The sequence below is a fragment of the Dermacentor silvarum genome, chromosome 8, assembly GCF_013339745.2.
Source record: "Dermacentor silvarum isolate Dsil-2018 chromosome 8, BIME_Dsil_1.4, whole genome shotgun sequence".
Taxonomy (NCBI): domain Eukaryota; kingdom Metazoa; phylum Arthropoda; class Arachnida; order Ixodida; family Ixodidae; genus Dermacentor; species Dermacentor silvarum.
This window is the reverse complement of record NC_051161.1, coordinates 147,481,536-147,497,833: the sequence shown is the minus strand read 5'-3', so window position 1 is coordinate 147,497,833 and position 16,298 is coordinate 147,481,536. Positions and strand designations below refer to the sequence as shown.

Genomic DNA, 16,298 nt, shown 5'->3' with positions numbered 1-16,298 from the left:
ATCGAATAACGCGCAAGGATGTGTACCCTATACCACGCATCGACGATGCCCTGGACTGCCTACAGGGAGCAGAATTCTTCTCGTCCTTAGATCTGCTCTCGGGATACTGGCAGGTACCGATGGCGGAGGCCGATCGCGAAAAAACGGCTTTTGTGACGCCCGATGGCCTTTATGAGTTCACAGTCATGCCCTTCGGTCTCTGCAACGCGCCTGCTACTTTCGAGCGCGTGATGGACACGATCCTTCGAGGCCTCAAGTGGCATATTTGCCTTTGCTATTTAGACGACATTGTGGTCTTTTCCTCCGATTTTGCGTCCCATCTAACTCGCCTCGAACAAGTGCTCGCTTGACTCTCAGCTGCAGGACTACAACTGAACTTGAAGAAATGCCACTTCGCCGCTCGAAAGCTTGCGATTCTAGGGCATGTTGTTTCGAAGGACGGTATTCTCCCCGACCCTGCCAAACTTACAGCCGTTTCAGCGTTTCCCAAACCACGTACCATGAAAGATCTCCGCAGCTTTATCGGCCTATGTTCTTATTTCTTTATTCTTTATCCGCAAATTCGCTATGATCATCAACCCTTTGACCAAGCTCCTCGCTGGCAGTCATAACCTTTCGGCTTGGTCTCCTGCTTGCGACGACGCTTTCAACGAATTGCGCCGTCTCCTTACGTCGCCTCTTATACTGCGACACTTCGACCCCTCTGCACCCACTGAGATCCACACGGACGCCAGCGGTGTCGGGTTAGGCGCTATTCTTGCTCAACGGAAAGATGGGTTTGAAGAGTACGTCGTTGCCTATGCAAGCCGAACTCTCAACAAAGCCGAAGGCAACTATTCTGTCACTGAAAAAGAATGTCTTGCCATAATTTGGGCCATAGAGAAATTTCGTCCTTACGTGTACGGGCGCCCATTCGACGCAGTGACCGACCACCACGCCCTGTGCTGGTTGTCGTCACTGGAAGATCCAAGTGGTCGCCTCGCTCGATGGGCATTGCGCCTCTAGGAATACGACATCCGCGTCGTGTATCGCTCTGGCCGGAAACATTCGGATGCAGACGCCCTCTCCCGTTCGCCCCTGCCTCCCGACCCTGTCTGCTTCACAAATACTACCTGTGATACCACCGCTCTTGCCATCTCTGACATGCCATCTGAGCAGCGCAAGGACCCGTGGGTGGCTTCCATTCTAGACTTTCAGTCTGGCCGGACTTCTGCTCCCACTTCTCGGACGTTGCGTCGGCAGGCTGAGCACTTCACCACTCGGGAAGACGTGCTGTACCGCCGGAATTACACCCCCGGCGGCCGTAAGTGGCTCCTCGTCATTCCCCGCCATCTGCGCTCCGAAATCTGCTCCACTTTCCACGACGACCCACAATGTGGTCACGCAGGTTTCCTGAAGACGTATTCACGCATTAGGCTTCGGTACTACTGGCGTGGCATGTACCGTTATGTTCGACAGTATGTTCGATCATGTTCCACGTGCCAGCGACGCAAGACTCCTCCTCAACACGCCGCCGGCACCTTATTACCTCTGCCATGCCCCGCCCGACCATTTGACCGCGTCGGCATCGACATCTACGGTCCCCTTCCCAGTACACCAGACGGTAACCGTTGGATAATCGTTGCCGTCGATCACCTCACACGGTATGCCGAAACTTCACCTCTTCCGTCGTCCACAGCAAAAGACGTTGCCACTTTCATTCTTCACAATCTCGTCCTTCGTCATGGAGCTCCTCGAGAGTTGCTGAGTGACCGTGGTCGTGTGTTCCTCTCCGACGTCATCGCAGCATTGCTTCGTGAATGCCGCGTCGTTCACCGCACCACCAGTGCCTATCACCACAGACAACGGGATGACAGAACGTTTTAACCGAACCCTGGGCGACATGCTCGCTATGTACGTCTCGTCAGATCACTCCAAGTGGGACCGAGTGCTACCTTTTGTTACGTTCGCTTATAACACCGCCATTCAAAGCACAACTGGATTCTCCCCTTTCTTTCTCCTACACGGACGCGAACCTTCTTGCACCATGGACACTATTCTTTTATACCGGCCCGACGCCTCAGAATCCACAACTCTATCTCAAGCAGCTACATACGCTGAAGAATGCCGCCAACTTGAACGTTCATTCACATCCCAACACCAGTGGCGCCAGAAGCAACACCACGATGCATCCGCTACGACTACGTGCTATTCTCCTGGCTCGCTCGTCTGGCTACGTGTCCCGTCCACTACGCCTGGCCTTTCAACGAAGCTGGTCTCCAAGTACCAGGGTCCATATCGTGTACTTGAACAAACATCTCCGGTGAACTATCTCATCGAGCCGTTAGACCATCTGACCATCGTCGTCGCGGTCAAGAAATTGTCCACGTGTCTCGACTCAAGCAGTGCTACGATCCCCCTGTGTTTTCTTGCCCCTAGGTCGCCAGGATGGCTCCTTATTCCGCGGGGGGTAATTGTACTGAAGGCGAATGACCGCGCTTCGATGTCTGGGAAAAGACGACGACGATGAGTGGTGGTTGTTGTTGACGCTCTAGCTCGCGCTCGCCAGTAACCAGACCTGCCTTTCGAATAGCCTTCTACAACGCCACGTCCAGGCCTGCTTGAAGACCAACACCTCCATTTTAATATATATATATATATATATATATATATATATATATATATATATATATATATATATATATATATAGCTCGCGAACAAAACAAGCTATCGAAAATGACTCGCATACTAGAGACCCACTGGGACATACTGATGAAATTCCAGTAGCGTGCTGCAAAGCACGTAGGTTCCTGATACATTTGAATATTTTACAATGAAGCCTACGGAAGACTCCTATAGGCTGTGTTGTGAGATATTCAAATATCCTGGGAACGTACGTGCTCCGCAGCAAGCTACTGGAATTTCACCAGTATGCCCCAGTGGGTCTCTAGTACGCATAATTAACCGCGAGTCATTTTCCGATAACTAATTTTATTCGCGAGATGTAATTTTTTTTCGTATTGTCCCTACGGCGGGGCGCGCGGCCGCCGCCGAAAGATGGCGTGACGTGTGCATGTCCCGAAATCCTGGCCATCGACGCGTGACGTAGCGCCGCAGCAGTCATCCGGTTACTCCACCTTCGTTGTAGTATTTTTTTTTTTTTTGGGCGCCTATATCAGCTCGACATGCACCAACAAGGACGAACTCCCTCGTAACATGTGGTTCAATATGCTCGCTTAAACGGCTAATTAGTGCACTTCTGCTAATAAGCAGCTTTTCCGTCACCGTTTGGTGAAAAAAAGAGCATTTCTTAATTAAATTAATTAAATAAAACAACGTGGTAAAAAGAGCGCTAGCCCCTTGAACTTCTCCTCCCTCCCCCCTCCCCCGCCTTTGGCTCAAAAAAAAAGATATAACAAAAAACTTCGTATCCACCCCCTCCCCCGCGTTCTGGTAACACGTACCCCTCCTATCTATAATCTGAATTATGGATAAACCCCTGATCCGGTTTCGCTCAACCAGCCAATAAGCGCATACTGAAAGTATATCACGTGATATCGCCGAAAGCGACCGTCGGAGAATACATCCCCTGCGCTCTTATTCAAAACATGTTTATTTTTTATTTTTCACTCTCTCTTTTAGGGATGGACAACGTTTTGGGAGGCTGCTCATAGAAGCAACGTTGGTTCTATAGAAACCTTGTCAGGTAGTTTTCTAGGTTCATTGGAAAAGCTTGAGTCCTTGGGAGAGGGACCAGCGGGAACGCCGACAGCTGATGGCTTCTCGCGTGTGCTCTTGCGTGTGCAACAGGTGTGTAGCCCGAGCCAGGGGATTCCCCGAACAAATGGCATAAGTCACGGGGCACTTCGGCGTTTCTAGAGCATTACAGCTGTAACCTAAACAAGCAAACACAACGCATGCGCGTACGTCGCGGCAGAAGCAAAAGTCAGCAGAGTTCAGTGGTCCTTCCTGCAGCTTAACACGAATGCAGCTGTTTCCCCGAGTATGCTATCGCGGCCAGATGATTCCTGAAATGAGGCACCCTCCCACCTAGAGTGATCCGCAGCTTAAACGCTCCGCAACACTGTCTCGAAAATTTATTTATTTTATTTCATCATCATCATCCCCGAGTACTCTAGCTTTGGTTGGCAGTTTCCAGCCTTGCCCCTCATTTTCCCTTTCATGTGTATATTTTTCAAATCAAATAATAATAATAATAATAATAATAATAATAATAATAATAATAATAATAATAATAATAATAATAATAATAATAATAATAATAATAGCCTTGGTAAAACCCCTCCACAACCTGCGCAAGCTCCCCAAAGTGTATGACGGCATGACGACCCATGGCGAGGCGTAACAAACAGAATGTACGAGACATACTCTGCTTTGAGATCAGCGGCGTAGCCAGAAATTTCTTACGGAGGGAGGATGAGCTGCCCCCCTCTTCGTTATGACCTTCAACCCGCTCAGATTGCTGGCAGGAGCTGATGGTAACCGCTGGTCACGGGGCGAGGAAAGCGCTGGTAGCGAAAGCCATACTCGTCATTGGTGTACCCGTTGGGTACATGATGTAAACACGTTCACAATCAGTGAACCCGAGGGTAACAATGCATTATTGCCACCGTAAGAGGAACGGGAAAGGAATCGCCAAGCTAGCACGGCTTGCGGAACGGCTCTGGCGAAAGCTATATTTGTGAACTACGAGCTCGCAACGGGCTTCACGCCGGAACGCTTCGCGTGTGGCAGTTGAAAAGAAAGTAAACGGGACGGTTTCTTATTTCGCCCACGCTGCAGTATGTAATCGACGACGCATCGGACGACGTTTGTGTGCGCGCAGCACTTTTTTTTGCGCGGTGGGAGGGCGCAGATGAGAAAAGCGACGCGGGAAGAAAGTGCGCGCAGTCAGCAACGAGGAAGTGCCTTTCGAGGGCGGACGTGAGACTATCGGAGCGGACGCGTGTCGGCATTTGCGCGCGAGCTTTTGATTTACGCCGTCGCAGCCCCACGCGTTCGGTGGCGGACTCGAGCGAGCGAAAATGTGCGCCGACTAAAGAAAGCGACCTCTCCTTTTATCTCCGGGCGAGGGGAGAAAATCGTGCAAATCCGCCGCTCGGGCGAACGCTCGACGCAGCAGCGGCGGCGGCAGACCGGCGGAGTGTCCCCCCTCTTCGGCGAGTCACGTGTCGGCCTCAGGAATGCGAGGCACGCGGGGGGCGGAGCGTGCGTCAATCAAGCGCGTCACGTGACCGCACTGGAATGTCAACAATGTGGAAGGTGGGAGGAGCTTGTACGCCACTCAAACTCCGTCGGCTCCCGGGCGCCTGTTTCATGGATCCCCGAGGAAACTGTTTCTGAAAACGACGACGAATGCGGTGACAACATGTCGCGGTGTTTTCGGCCGACGGCCGTGCAGTGTTGCCGTGCTTGAAGTGCTCGCGGGGCCGGCCGACCGACGCTCTCGCAGGATACCGTGCCAGCAGCCCTCGGTCCTACGTGTAAATGATCTGCGCCGTGGTCCTTCGGAGACCATGTTTGGAAGTGCAGTGCCGCGCATCGTTGTGACTAGTGCACATTGTGGTGACGGTCGGTGCTCTGGATTACACGTGTCCCGGTAACCACGTAGGTAGGTGTTGGCGTTTTCACGCTCCTGCGCGCTGCCACCGCTGGCGAACGCGCTTTCTTGGTGCCGTCCCGAGCGGCGAGGGCTAGCCAACATGGCGACTGCCGCGGCAGCAAATTGGGGTTGCTTGCCCGTCCGCGCGTACGGCCACGGCATGCTGGCGACAGCTCTCGGAATGCACGGCTCACGTCGGCACGCTCGATGACCACGGCGCCGAGCAACGCCGTGTGATCCGATCTCTGCCCGTAAGCGCGAGCACGAACGACGCGGTGGTGGTGCGTGCCGCGGTCTGCTTCGGGATATCACATTACTGCAGCGCGCTTTTTGCGCGCTGCGAAGGTGAATCGAGGCGCTAAACGTTTGCGCAAACCACGATTTTTGTGTGTGCGGTGTTGTTTCGAGTTGGCATGCCGCGTTTCCTTCGGCTCGAACGCGGCCCCGAGGCACTCGCTGCCGACCGGCAGAAAGTTTATTCATGCTAAGCCTAACGGCGACTCGGTTTCGCTCGAGACGCGCTCGATTCGGCCGCTTCGGGGCTCGTGGCATGCCGCCGATTGTTGGGTTCCTGACGCCACGTCTTCGGCGCAGTTGCAATCGGAACGTGCCACGACCCGGGTCGCCGTGAACCGAGTCCACGTCGCGGTGTGCGCAAGAAGCAGACGCCAGGGAAAACGCAGACGAAACAAAAAGAAATCGCGTCCTCGCAACACACAGCGCTTGGCTTGACCGCCGCCGAGCGGCTTTTTCCGCGTTGCGCCGCATTCGCGGAAGCTATTTCACGCGGCGTGCCGTTGCTAGCGTTTCATCAAACGAGCTCAACGGCAGTTTAGCGTCCGCACCCGGATCATCGTTACTGGCGCAAAACTCGCGCCCCGTGTGCGAACTGTCAACAGCAGGCAGGCTGGCCTGTGAGCACGCGCACAGGCTCCACTGCCCGTGAGTCACGCAGCTGGCTCGGTCGGTTGACGCGCCTTGCTTTGTTCGTGCGCGCTTTCCGTAATTTTCTTCTTTTGTCGTTTTATCGTCAGTTGTTACTCTTGCCAGCAGCAGTGCGTCTCCCCGTAGGAGAGGGTTGTTTACGTCAGCTGTCGTTCCCGCGTCGTCGAAATCGAAACGGGCGTCGTCCACCCTTTCAATAACCTCGTCGAGAATTATCGTGCACTGCGCGCGCAGGCGCCGCGGTTTGCACTCCGACTGAACGGCAGCGTTGTACTACAAGGGGCGCGCTCCAAACGGATGGAAAATTATGGTGCGTCACAGGACCCCGGGCAAAGAAGCAATCACGCACAAGACACGTGCGTTTTTGTCGGCTTAGAACGACATCCGATATCAACGGTTGGCTCTCTCAGGGGCCTGAGAATGCGGGAAAAACAGCGAACTACGCGTTCGTTCTCGTCTTTCGTGTGTTCTATCGGCGCAGGCGCGTGTCAACGACTCATCAACGGAGTGTCGGCGATACAGCCGCTGTACTTGCACTTAGTATGCGCCACGATTAAGCAAACAACTTCTTGGCTTTGTAAGTAGTGCCACTTGAGCTCGACAGTTCAGCTGGCGTCAGGTTTACATGTGCCCGAAGTTTAATAACCGTGATTGAACGCAACCGGCACTTGTCAAGAGAACGAACAGTAAACGATGCATACGACGTGATCGAGCTCCCCTAGTAAACTGGGGCGCAGGCAGCTTGCATTGGTGTACTAGACGCGTAATAAAAGTGGGAGAGTTTCGGTTAATCTGCGTTTGTTACTGCACCTGACGTTTGTTCGACAGGTTGGGACACATCTGTGGCTGTTACTGCTGAATCGTAATGCTTTGCGGTCGCCATAGAGCGCATTCTGTATGCCCTGCCCACATTGGTACATTGAGAAAGCAGGTATAGTTTGATTCTTCACTGGTACAGAGAAAATGCTGCTATCTGTTCTTGTATAATTACTGTGACGGTTTTTTCAACTCCTGCACTAGTTGAAAATGGGCAGAGCAGACAACATGCATAGCGCTGCGTGTCGTCTGCTCGGCTTGTCTTTCCTGTGTTTGCAAGCTGTATGATTAGCCCCATCTGTGCCTTGGTTGAGCTGGGTCCGTCTGCGCGTATCTGGTAAAAATGTCCAAGCGTAAGCTGAGCTCTCAACGGTACTTTGCATTTTCTAGCAATGCAATACACGAGCCTAGTTATGTCTTGGTGCTTAGTTGTGCTTTTGGTACATGGCAGCACACAATTTATGGGACAGTGCAAGCAGAAGCAAACATTTTTTTTTTTTAAGGAGGTAAAACTTGTTGGGAGCTGGGGTACTTGCAAATAGTTTGGTTAGAATTCAGAATAATAGTGTGGCACGAAAGGGGGTTAACCATGCAGACCCATCAAAGTCGCGTTGCTAACCTCATTCATACAATCCTTGTTGGCCTTTTGCTCCTTCGCTTTAGCTTGGAAGCTTTAACATTGAGGACGCAGCCACTGATCACAAGAGCTTCTTATTGCATGATTTTTCATTTGTACTTCCTTATTGAGTGCCTGTGGTATTATGGTGCAGTGAAGACTCTGGGTGTCTTCGCAGGTGGGCAGAATTACCTGGGGCCACATTCTGAAACATTCCACTTCGGCGATAGTTTGCCTGGGCGAGAATTTCGCCTCGAGGCGCGTGCTGATTGGCTGGTTGAGCAAAATTGAATCACGTCGGGCTCAGCCAGCCAATCAGCGCATGCCTGAAGGCGAAATTGTCGCCTAGGCGAACTATCTGCAAAGTGGAACGTTTCAGAATACGGCCCCTGGTTATGCGATTGGTGTTTGCAAACCAGTTTCTGAACTCCGCAATGTGGGAAAAGTTTCGAAAAGAGAAAATTGTCACCCAGCCATTGGTGGATTTCACCAGAACTGATTTGCCATATTGTGTCCCTGCCTTCTGAGTTGATAAAAACATTGTCACCCTGCAATATGCTGGCCTCCTGTTTAGCTCAGATGGTAGAGTGGCACTGGCCCCGGTTTGAATCCTTGGAGTAAGACGAATTGTTCAATAGTGAAGTTTTCTTTCGGGGAAGCCCATATGGAGGTTGATCTTGTAGCCTCATAGCTGCTCTTGGTTATGTGTCACAGTTTCCTTTTCATGATTATTGCTGTAAGGCATGACTAGTAGCATCATCAGTGGTTTGAGCAGTAGTGCTGTTGACAAATCTATATGCAATGCACTGGTTATGGCATTGTGTTGCTGAGCCCGATATCACAGGTTCGATTTCTGGTGATGGTAGCCATGTTCTGATTAGGCAGGTATGTATGAAACTCTTGCCTATTAGGTACACATTGAAGAAGAAGTGGTCAGAATTGACCTGAAGCTCTCCACAACGTGCCCCTTGTAGACGACATAAATTTGGGATGCGAAGCCATGCAAGTTAAAGTGGTAATGTTTCAGTTCAGCAGGCAAATAATAAATTCTGTTTTTAGACAGTACTGCAGTTCAAACTCAATTTAACGAAGGGATGACCACGCTCGAATTCGTTAAATCAGGAAGTTTGTAAAATCGAGAAAGGGATTTCTTTCTTGGATGTCTTTCGAAATCCAAAATTCTAACGTAGCGACACCCGAAAGCTACTGCGGCATTGTATTTGCCGCTAACCCATGCCTGCGCATGTGAAAAGTCCTTGAGGGCGGCCCAAATTGCTTGTGTGATGTAGGCCAGGTAGACGGTCATGTGAAGCTATGACAGGCTGCCGATATGCAAAGACTGTGACTAGGGTGCACAGACGTTTTAACGTGACAGCGTTCGAGTGCACGCTCGGAGAAAAGCCCTTCTGTCTCAAAATTTGAAAGACATCACTTTTTTTACTCATTTATTTCAGGAAGAACTTCGTTAAATCGGGTTTAGTGGCCATTAGTTTCTTTAATTCGGGTTGACGACAACGTTGAACGCTATGGGTACCTGCCGGAGAATGCAAATTTCTTCGTAAAATCGTGTTTCGTTAGATCGAGTTTTCACTGTTATATTCCATGTGGGGGAATGTAAATGACTGCTTTGCATAAAGGGACTAGTAAGAGGAATGCTAAGTTGGATTGCTAACTTGTACTTCTGGAATTGCCAGATAAAACTAGGCCAGAACGTAGCACTGCTAACTCTTATGCCATCTCGACAGCTGCGCGCATGTATATCACGGGTGTCCTTGCACACGCTCATTTATGGAAGTGACACTTCTATACCTCGTACAATACGTGACTGATGATGGAATTGAACCTCTGTGTTCCATGACAGCGGCCCAATAAATACTGTGAGGATAAGTCCACAATCGCATGCATGCTTCTCTCGCGCCAGAGTCGCTCTTTGAAACAACTGGCTTGCGCATCAAATTGCAGTTTCTCGCATTCTTCCCTAGTGACAGCTATTGCTTTGAGACGATGTGTTAGACTGTACTGACTTTGGGAGCAGTCCGTGTTTTTCTTCAGATGGATACCTACAAACTCTGTAAGGCCCACCTGTAATGCATTAAAAAAGTTGGTCTTATTGAGGGCCGAGGCTTTGAACGAAAGAGAAAGAAGCAAGAATCAAAATCAGCTGGCTGTACTACCTCCATATTTTCTAATGCTTTTTCCATGGATTTCTCCATCACTGTTGCGATTGTCTGGAAATTGACGAGTTCCTCGTCAATTGACTCGCAGCACTATGCATTGACGATTGTCTGATAATTGTCAAGTTTCTGCGCCAGCTCTTTGTGACATGGATTTTGGCAGCGTCTAAATGACTATTTATAGAGACTAAGATTGCCGAACATTTTAAAGGCATTGGAGGCCTGGCGAGTTTAATACCAGTGGTTTCCTTTCTTCCTGAGCTGAAACTAAAAAGTTCCACAACAAGGATTCATGAAGATCAAAGTTGCCATATAGCAAATGGCAGTGAATGAGCTTGTAGCTTGCATGTTTGCAGAAATTGTTGTTTGGAGAGTGTTGAAATGTTTTGTTGCACATTGGTGCACTGTATTCGCATAAATTCGAATGAAAAGGAGTAAAAAATGACTAGGGTGCTTCTTCGAATTTTCAGGGCCTGCTGCATTTGAGACAAAGCCATGCTTAGAAACTGGCTGCAGAGTGATGGCAAGCCGCACCCACATGTAATTACGTGTAATGGACGGTCTGATCAGATTATTTTTGAAGCGAGAGCTTTCTTTGGCTCTTCCCCCAACTTTGAAGTTTGTGTGTACATAGGTTTCTGTCTGGCCATTTACGTGACCTTCACTATATGTCAAGAAGTTCCATTTCCAATGGTTAGCCATTAGGCCAGAGACGCATGCCTAAGAAGACTGAATAAGATACTTTTATGAATTTCCCATGATCACGCGAGCACTTTGAAAAGCTTGTCAAATTGCCTCAACTGTTGGTGAAAGTTGTGGACGTTTTGTGGTACTGTAATCGACCAGTACGCTTTCTTCAGGTGCTGACTGTACTATCCCTCTCACTACGAGCTACATCATGGGGGCCCATGGCCTAAGGGGCTCCAAGACAGCGTAGTGGCACGCAGCATACAAATAATTGGTGAACTGAAATACCAGTAATTGGAACGGAATTTCGGTCTCTAATTTTTCATATGTCGGCACCACTGTGCAATTTTGGAGCTCCTTGGGCCATGGGCACCTGTGTTGTGCCTCGTATTGGACGCGATAGTACAGTTGGTATCAAACATTTACGTACCTTAGGAAGAGGCTGGATGTTTTCCACAGCCTGCCAATTGGAACAACGTAGAGCTGTATGTATTTACTGGCTGTGGTCACAGACTGCTTGGAAATTCAATGTTTCCTCTTATCCATCATTCTGTAAACATTTGATGGGTGCTCTGCTATCGTACACACCAAGAAAATGCTTCGGGATGAGAAGTGCAAATGAAAATAATTACGTTTGAAATGCGTTGCATATGTCATGTCACCTGTGATTGGCCCTGGGACCGAAAATTTAATGTGCCAATCGCGTTACGGAAAATAGTTACAAGATAGATGATGTCTGGTGCATATTTGCAGTGAACGCTAGTATGTTTTCATGTAGCAGGTTCTCTTAGTTCATTGTTTTTCAAGCAAAGCAGCTTGTTATAAGGCGCAGATTTCGGTGGCGTACGTAAAAAACTATCATTTGGCTCGAGCGTCGTCGTCTTCTTCCGCAGCTGGTTTGTTGGTGCCCCTCAGTTTGCGCTCGTGCTCGGCATGTGCTCGTGCCACTGCTACTGCGTTCTTCGTCGTCTGCTTCCATAGCTGGCTGCATTGCTGCTAATCATTCCAGTGTAGAATTTCACTTCTCCTCTGTCGTCGTAATGGGGAGGCCGCGTTTACAGAGGTATGAGCCATTGCTTAAGGAGGTATGAGCCATTCATTGTCTTACGTGACGGACAGATTTAATTTTGAGGCAATTTTGAAGAATCACAACCAGCAATGGCGGGCGAATGCTGCTAAGCACACCGCTGAGCAAACTCGGGACATCGAACGCAAGTGACAACGGCGGACTGCGGGCATACTGGTAGTGACGTTGTTTTCTCCGTCGCAGCATGGTTAGTTTAGGTGCACCCAGGACAAGCTTCGCTTACCCCCCATTTTCCGGTAGGGGAAGGGTTGGTTAGCTTTTTTTATTACAATAATTTGTACTAGGCAAATTTACACCATTTTGCCAAGCACAGCATGCACGCAAGAGTTATTTTGTTTCCTCAGCTCAAGCGTTTAAATGTACATTCATGAGTTGAGTTCATACTCGTGTTCGCAGCAAACGTTAACTGAAGACTTGCAGGATTCTAAATCTGGTTCCGCTGCTGCATTGGTTTGGTATGCTGAAAATTCAAGGAACGTGTTACAGCTTAAATTGCAGCATGCAAAATTGATTCACATTCGAAAGGGTCAATTTTTGTCTTTGGCTAGAGAGGCTGAATTTTGGGAAAGCTGGGCTGGCTTAGTGTGGCCATTCCATTACAGTTCTTTTCCTTTTTACGCTTTGTCAGTGGTTCGAGCAACACTCTGCCCGTGTTATCACCAGGATAGGCCGGTTGTGAGCAGTGGTTGATAAGAAAGCTGAACCAAGCAAAAGGAGCTTTTGCTTTATGTCTACCCTGAAGAGGTTAGGGTTAGTAATAGTGGATCTTGCTAGTGCAGCTGAGAACAATTGAAATGAAATTGATTGATGTTGAAAATGGTTGATTGATAAGAAGCATTGATGTTGAGTCTAGTTGATGCAATCGAATGTGCTAACAGTATGGGAGGGAAAAGAAAGCTTTCGTGTCTCGATAAAATGAGGTTTGTATGGTCAGCGTTCAGTTTTTATTTATGTTAGGAGCTGTGTGCAGGGGCAGGGGTTGTTTGTGTGTTTTTTGGAAGATTCTGGCATACAGGCTGTCTTCACTGTCCTTCGGTGTACTTTGCAGCCTTCCGATATAAAATTGCTGGAGACCGGAATCCTTGCTGCTTATGAAGTAGCTTTTCAACAAAAGAGACATGACAACACAATGTCAGCAGTGGCATTAAGTTCGTTGCAATATGCAGACATAATCGTCATTACAACCTGCAGATATGATTGTGGTTATTATAGTCCATGTGTGCTTTTCAAAGGGCCCCTTTACATACTGCCAGTGGTGTTGATTTTACAGGCTGTTGCCTTCCCATCACATGCGCTGCCTGCAACACACTAATAGCAACGTGAACTGGGCAATTACTGTGAAATGCAGAGCATGAAATGACCACCAACATAACGGCACACAGCACTAAATAGGAGAGGCCAAAAGGAAAAGATGTGCATATTGTGACTGAAAGGTCATGTGGGCCCTTGGCTCAGATATGCGATAAGGAAGGGGAGGAATGTTTGTGTTTGCTGTTCGAGGCAGTGGGAGGCTCTGTGTGACTGGACACCTCCTCTTACCATTTTTTTTGCTGCACTGCAATTGCTTCTATGTCACTAATACCAAGTGCGTTTGAACAATTCTTGCGATGTAATGCTCTCTCAACAATGTTTTACATATTTTGGGGCATATAAAGGCTTTTTTTTTTTTTGACGAGCTTGATGCAGGGCACTTTGACAGTCACTCAAAGGATAGTACATTAGCTTTTTTGCTTTCCGCACCCGTTGGAATGGTGGCCGCATTCCGATGGAGGTGACAGCTTAACTGTTATTTGTTACATTAAATGATTAGTCTTATAATCGTGCCCTACTTCGTATCGTTGAGCATTGAAGTCAACCAGCGGTGATTGTGATAACGTTGGAAGTTACTGCACTTATTGCATGCAGTCTGATAAGGCGTGTTTCTGAATGGTGCTACCGCATGTAAACATAACAATGACTTGATGCGAGCGCATTTTGTGCAATAATGAAACTTGAACGCTGACAGCAGTCGAAGGTACAAGACTGAGCTGGAAGTAAACCAGCAGCATGTTGCGTTTCAGCCATTTTCGTTTCCCTCTACCTTATCACTTCTATATTTCAATTAAAGACAGTAAAGGGTTTCCCCTGTGCCTTTTCTTGGCTTCATATGGCTGTACATAGAATGTGTTATTGATGTCACTCAGGCAAGTGATCTGATTGGCTTCCCACATGACATCATCAGGAATACTTGAAGCATGCCACTGTATTGAGTGTATTTGTAATAGCATATATATGCATAGCAATCATGCATACCTCTAAAAACAAATGCACAGATGCAATAAGTGTACACCTTTTTTCAAAGCAATGGCATACTTCTGCCTGAAAATGCATGTAGTCTGCTAAAGCTGTTGTCTGTGCACATGAAAATTGTGCGCACATGCGAGGGAAGGAGTGAAGAGTTTTTTTTTTTTTTTTGAAAGATGGGCTTTGGAGGAAGACGAAGGGTGAGAAAGAATGCAACGAAGGTTAGCAATAGTACAGCGGCGACGGCAGCCAATTGAACATGCACCAATTCTCGCATGAACACATAAACAGTACCAGTGCTGTACCGTGCTCGTATTGCAGTGCAGATGTGAGCAGTGAGGTAACTGCAGTGACTGCATGCTCTGGAAAATGTGAGCGCTGCACGGGGATTTCATTTCGACGCTACCATCACTACAGTAACGAGAAAAACTGCATTGGAAAGAGATGCAGGAACACACTTTGTCCGAATCAAATGGAAGTGAAACATACCCTATCTTCGAAGCATGTTTTAACACGAAGGGCTGCTTTGCACAGTCAAAAACATATAATATGTGCATTCAGTGCTGACAGCTGCTAATGGTTCACGCACGATACCTTAACACAGCATTGAGCAAGATGTGATGCATGAGCACTGCGGTGAATTCTTGATTCATTCCACTTGGCGGCACATGAGCTTTTTGCAGTAATTGCGAGTTTATGACGGATATAAAAAAAAAAATAGAAAGAGAAGTGATCCAGAAAGTAACGGGGAACTCGATAAAAAGCCCACCTCATGTTGGACTTGCTAATTTGGTTGCACCTTGCATATACACCCTCGTAATTTTTTCATAATATTGCATGAGCGTTGACCGCACGCCATGTCAGTACCTTATAATGGCGAGAAGCGGCAAGATTGGTGGCAGTAAGCACAAACTTTCAAAGCGCTCTCCGGTGCGAGCATCGTCTGTTACACTGTTTGCATCAGGAGCACACATGCCTTACCAGGGTTATCTTTGCAGTCGTGTTTGTGAAAAGCCGCTGTAAGAATAGGTGGAGATGAAAATTTTTTATGTATGACCCAGTTAATGCTTGTTTCTTCGTTCTCCTGGAATCTACGCATGCACCAGGGAACAAATATTAAAGAAAAAAAGGAAATCTGTGAGCACGTGCGAAATATGGTCATAAAAAAAAAAACAGAAATTGAAGCGATTATTGCAAACACCTGCAGCTGCGTTTCCCGGCCAGTTGTGTCAGTGTGCGATGGGCCCTTGTGGATAACAAAGGCTGACCATGTGCACTCCCGAGGTGCACAGCGTAGCACCCGGTATTTGAGCTGAGAATTGCTTTGCGTGCTCGCACATATTGTCACCGATATTTCCACTTCTCGCCATTATAAGGTGCTGACATGCCGTGCGATCAACGCTCTAGCAATATTATTAAGAAATTGCAAGGGTTTAGCCATGGACAAATGAAGTGCGAAGATATTACAAAGTAGAACACCTGTCACTAGCAGTACTTGAGGGCACAATCTCCAACCATTATTTATTTGGTTGCCAAAGGTGATATAGCTGTCACACTAAGTGCACAGGCTGTAATTGTGCCAACATTACTTGAATTGGCTAGAGCTAAAACGCATTTAATTAGGCTTCACTCGTTCATATTTCTATTGTTCACGTCTGTACTGTATGCACTGCGGACAGTGCATAAGGTGTCTACTGATTCATGAAAGCCGCATGCTTTTTCAGATTGTGGGAGGAGGGTGAGCATTGTCTAGGAATTAAAGTTTTATTATGCATTCCAGGGGTTTCTTCTCAAAATCTTTCATGATTCTAAACATATCAAGAAGTCGGAGCTTGATATCGAGTGCGTGTGAGAGCGGTTCATAGTAATTTAGTTACAAGGAACAATGAATTACTGACATCTAGGAATAAAAAAAATATTTGTGATATTTGTCAAGACAATTTATTGTTGTATTTGTTGTTTTTTATTGTTATTTCTTTTCCATAGTGACCATGTTCACCATAACCATGCAGCACCGTGCTGATCACATGTTAAAGAAAGTATGACTACATTGCAGTCACCATAGTGCATGCGGTTTACTTTTTTCA

General features: G+C 47.9%; 1 protein-coding gene across 3 annotated transcripts in view; it reads left to right on the top strand.

Moving 5' to 3' along the window:
• Positions 1-5,229: 5,229 nt before the first annotated feature.
• The window catches only part of LOC119461752 (serine/threonine-protein kinase LATS1-like), an 84,265-nt gene continuing 73,196 nt past the window's right edge, over positions 5,230-16,298 (top strand). For all 3 annotated transcript variants that reach the window (XM_037723127.2, XM_049672114.1, XM_037723126.2), the window contains exon 1: positions 5,230-5,612. The gene's annotated coding sequence lies outside the window, so the exon portion shown is untranslated. The remainder of the gene's footprint in view (positions 5,613-16,298) is intronic.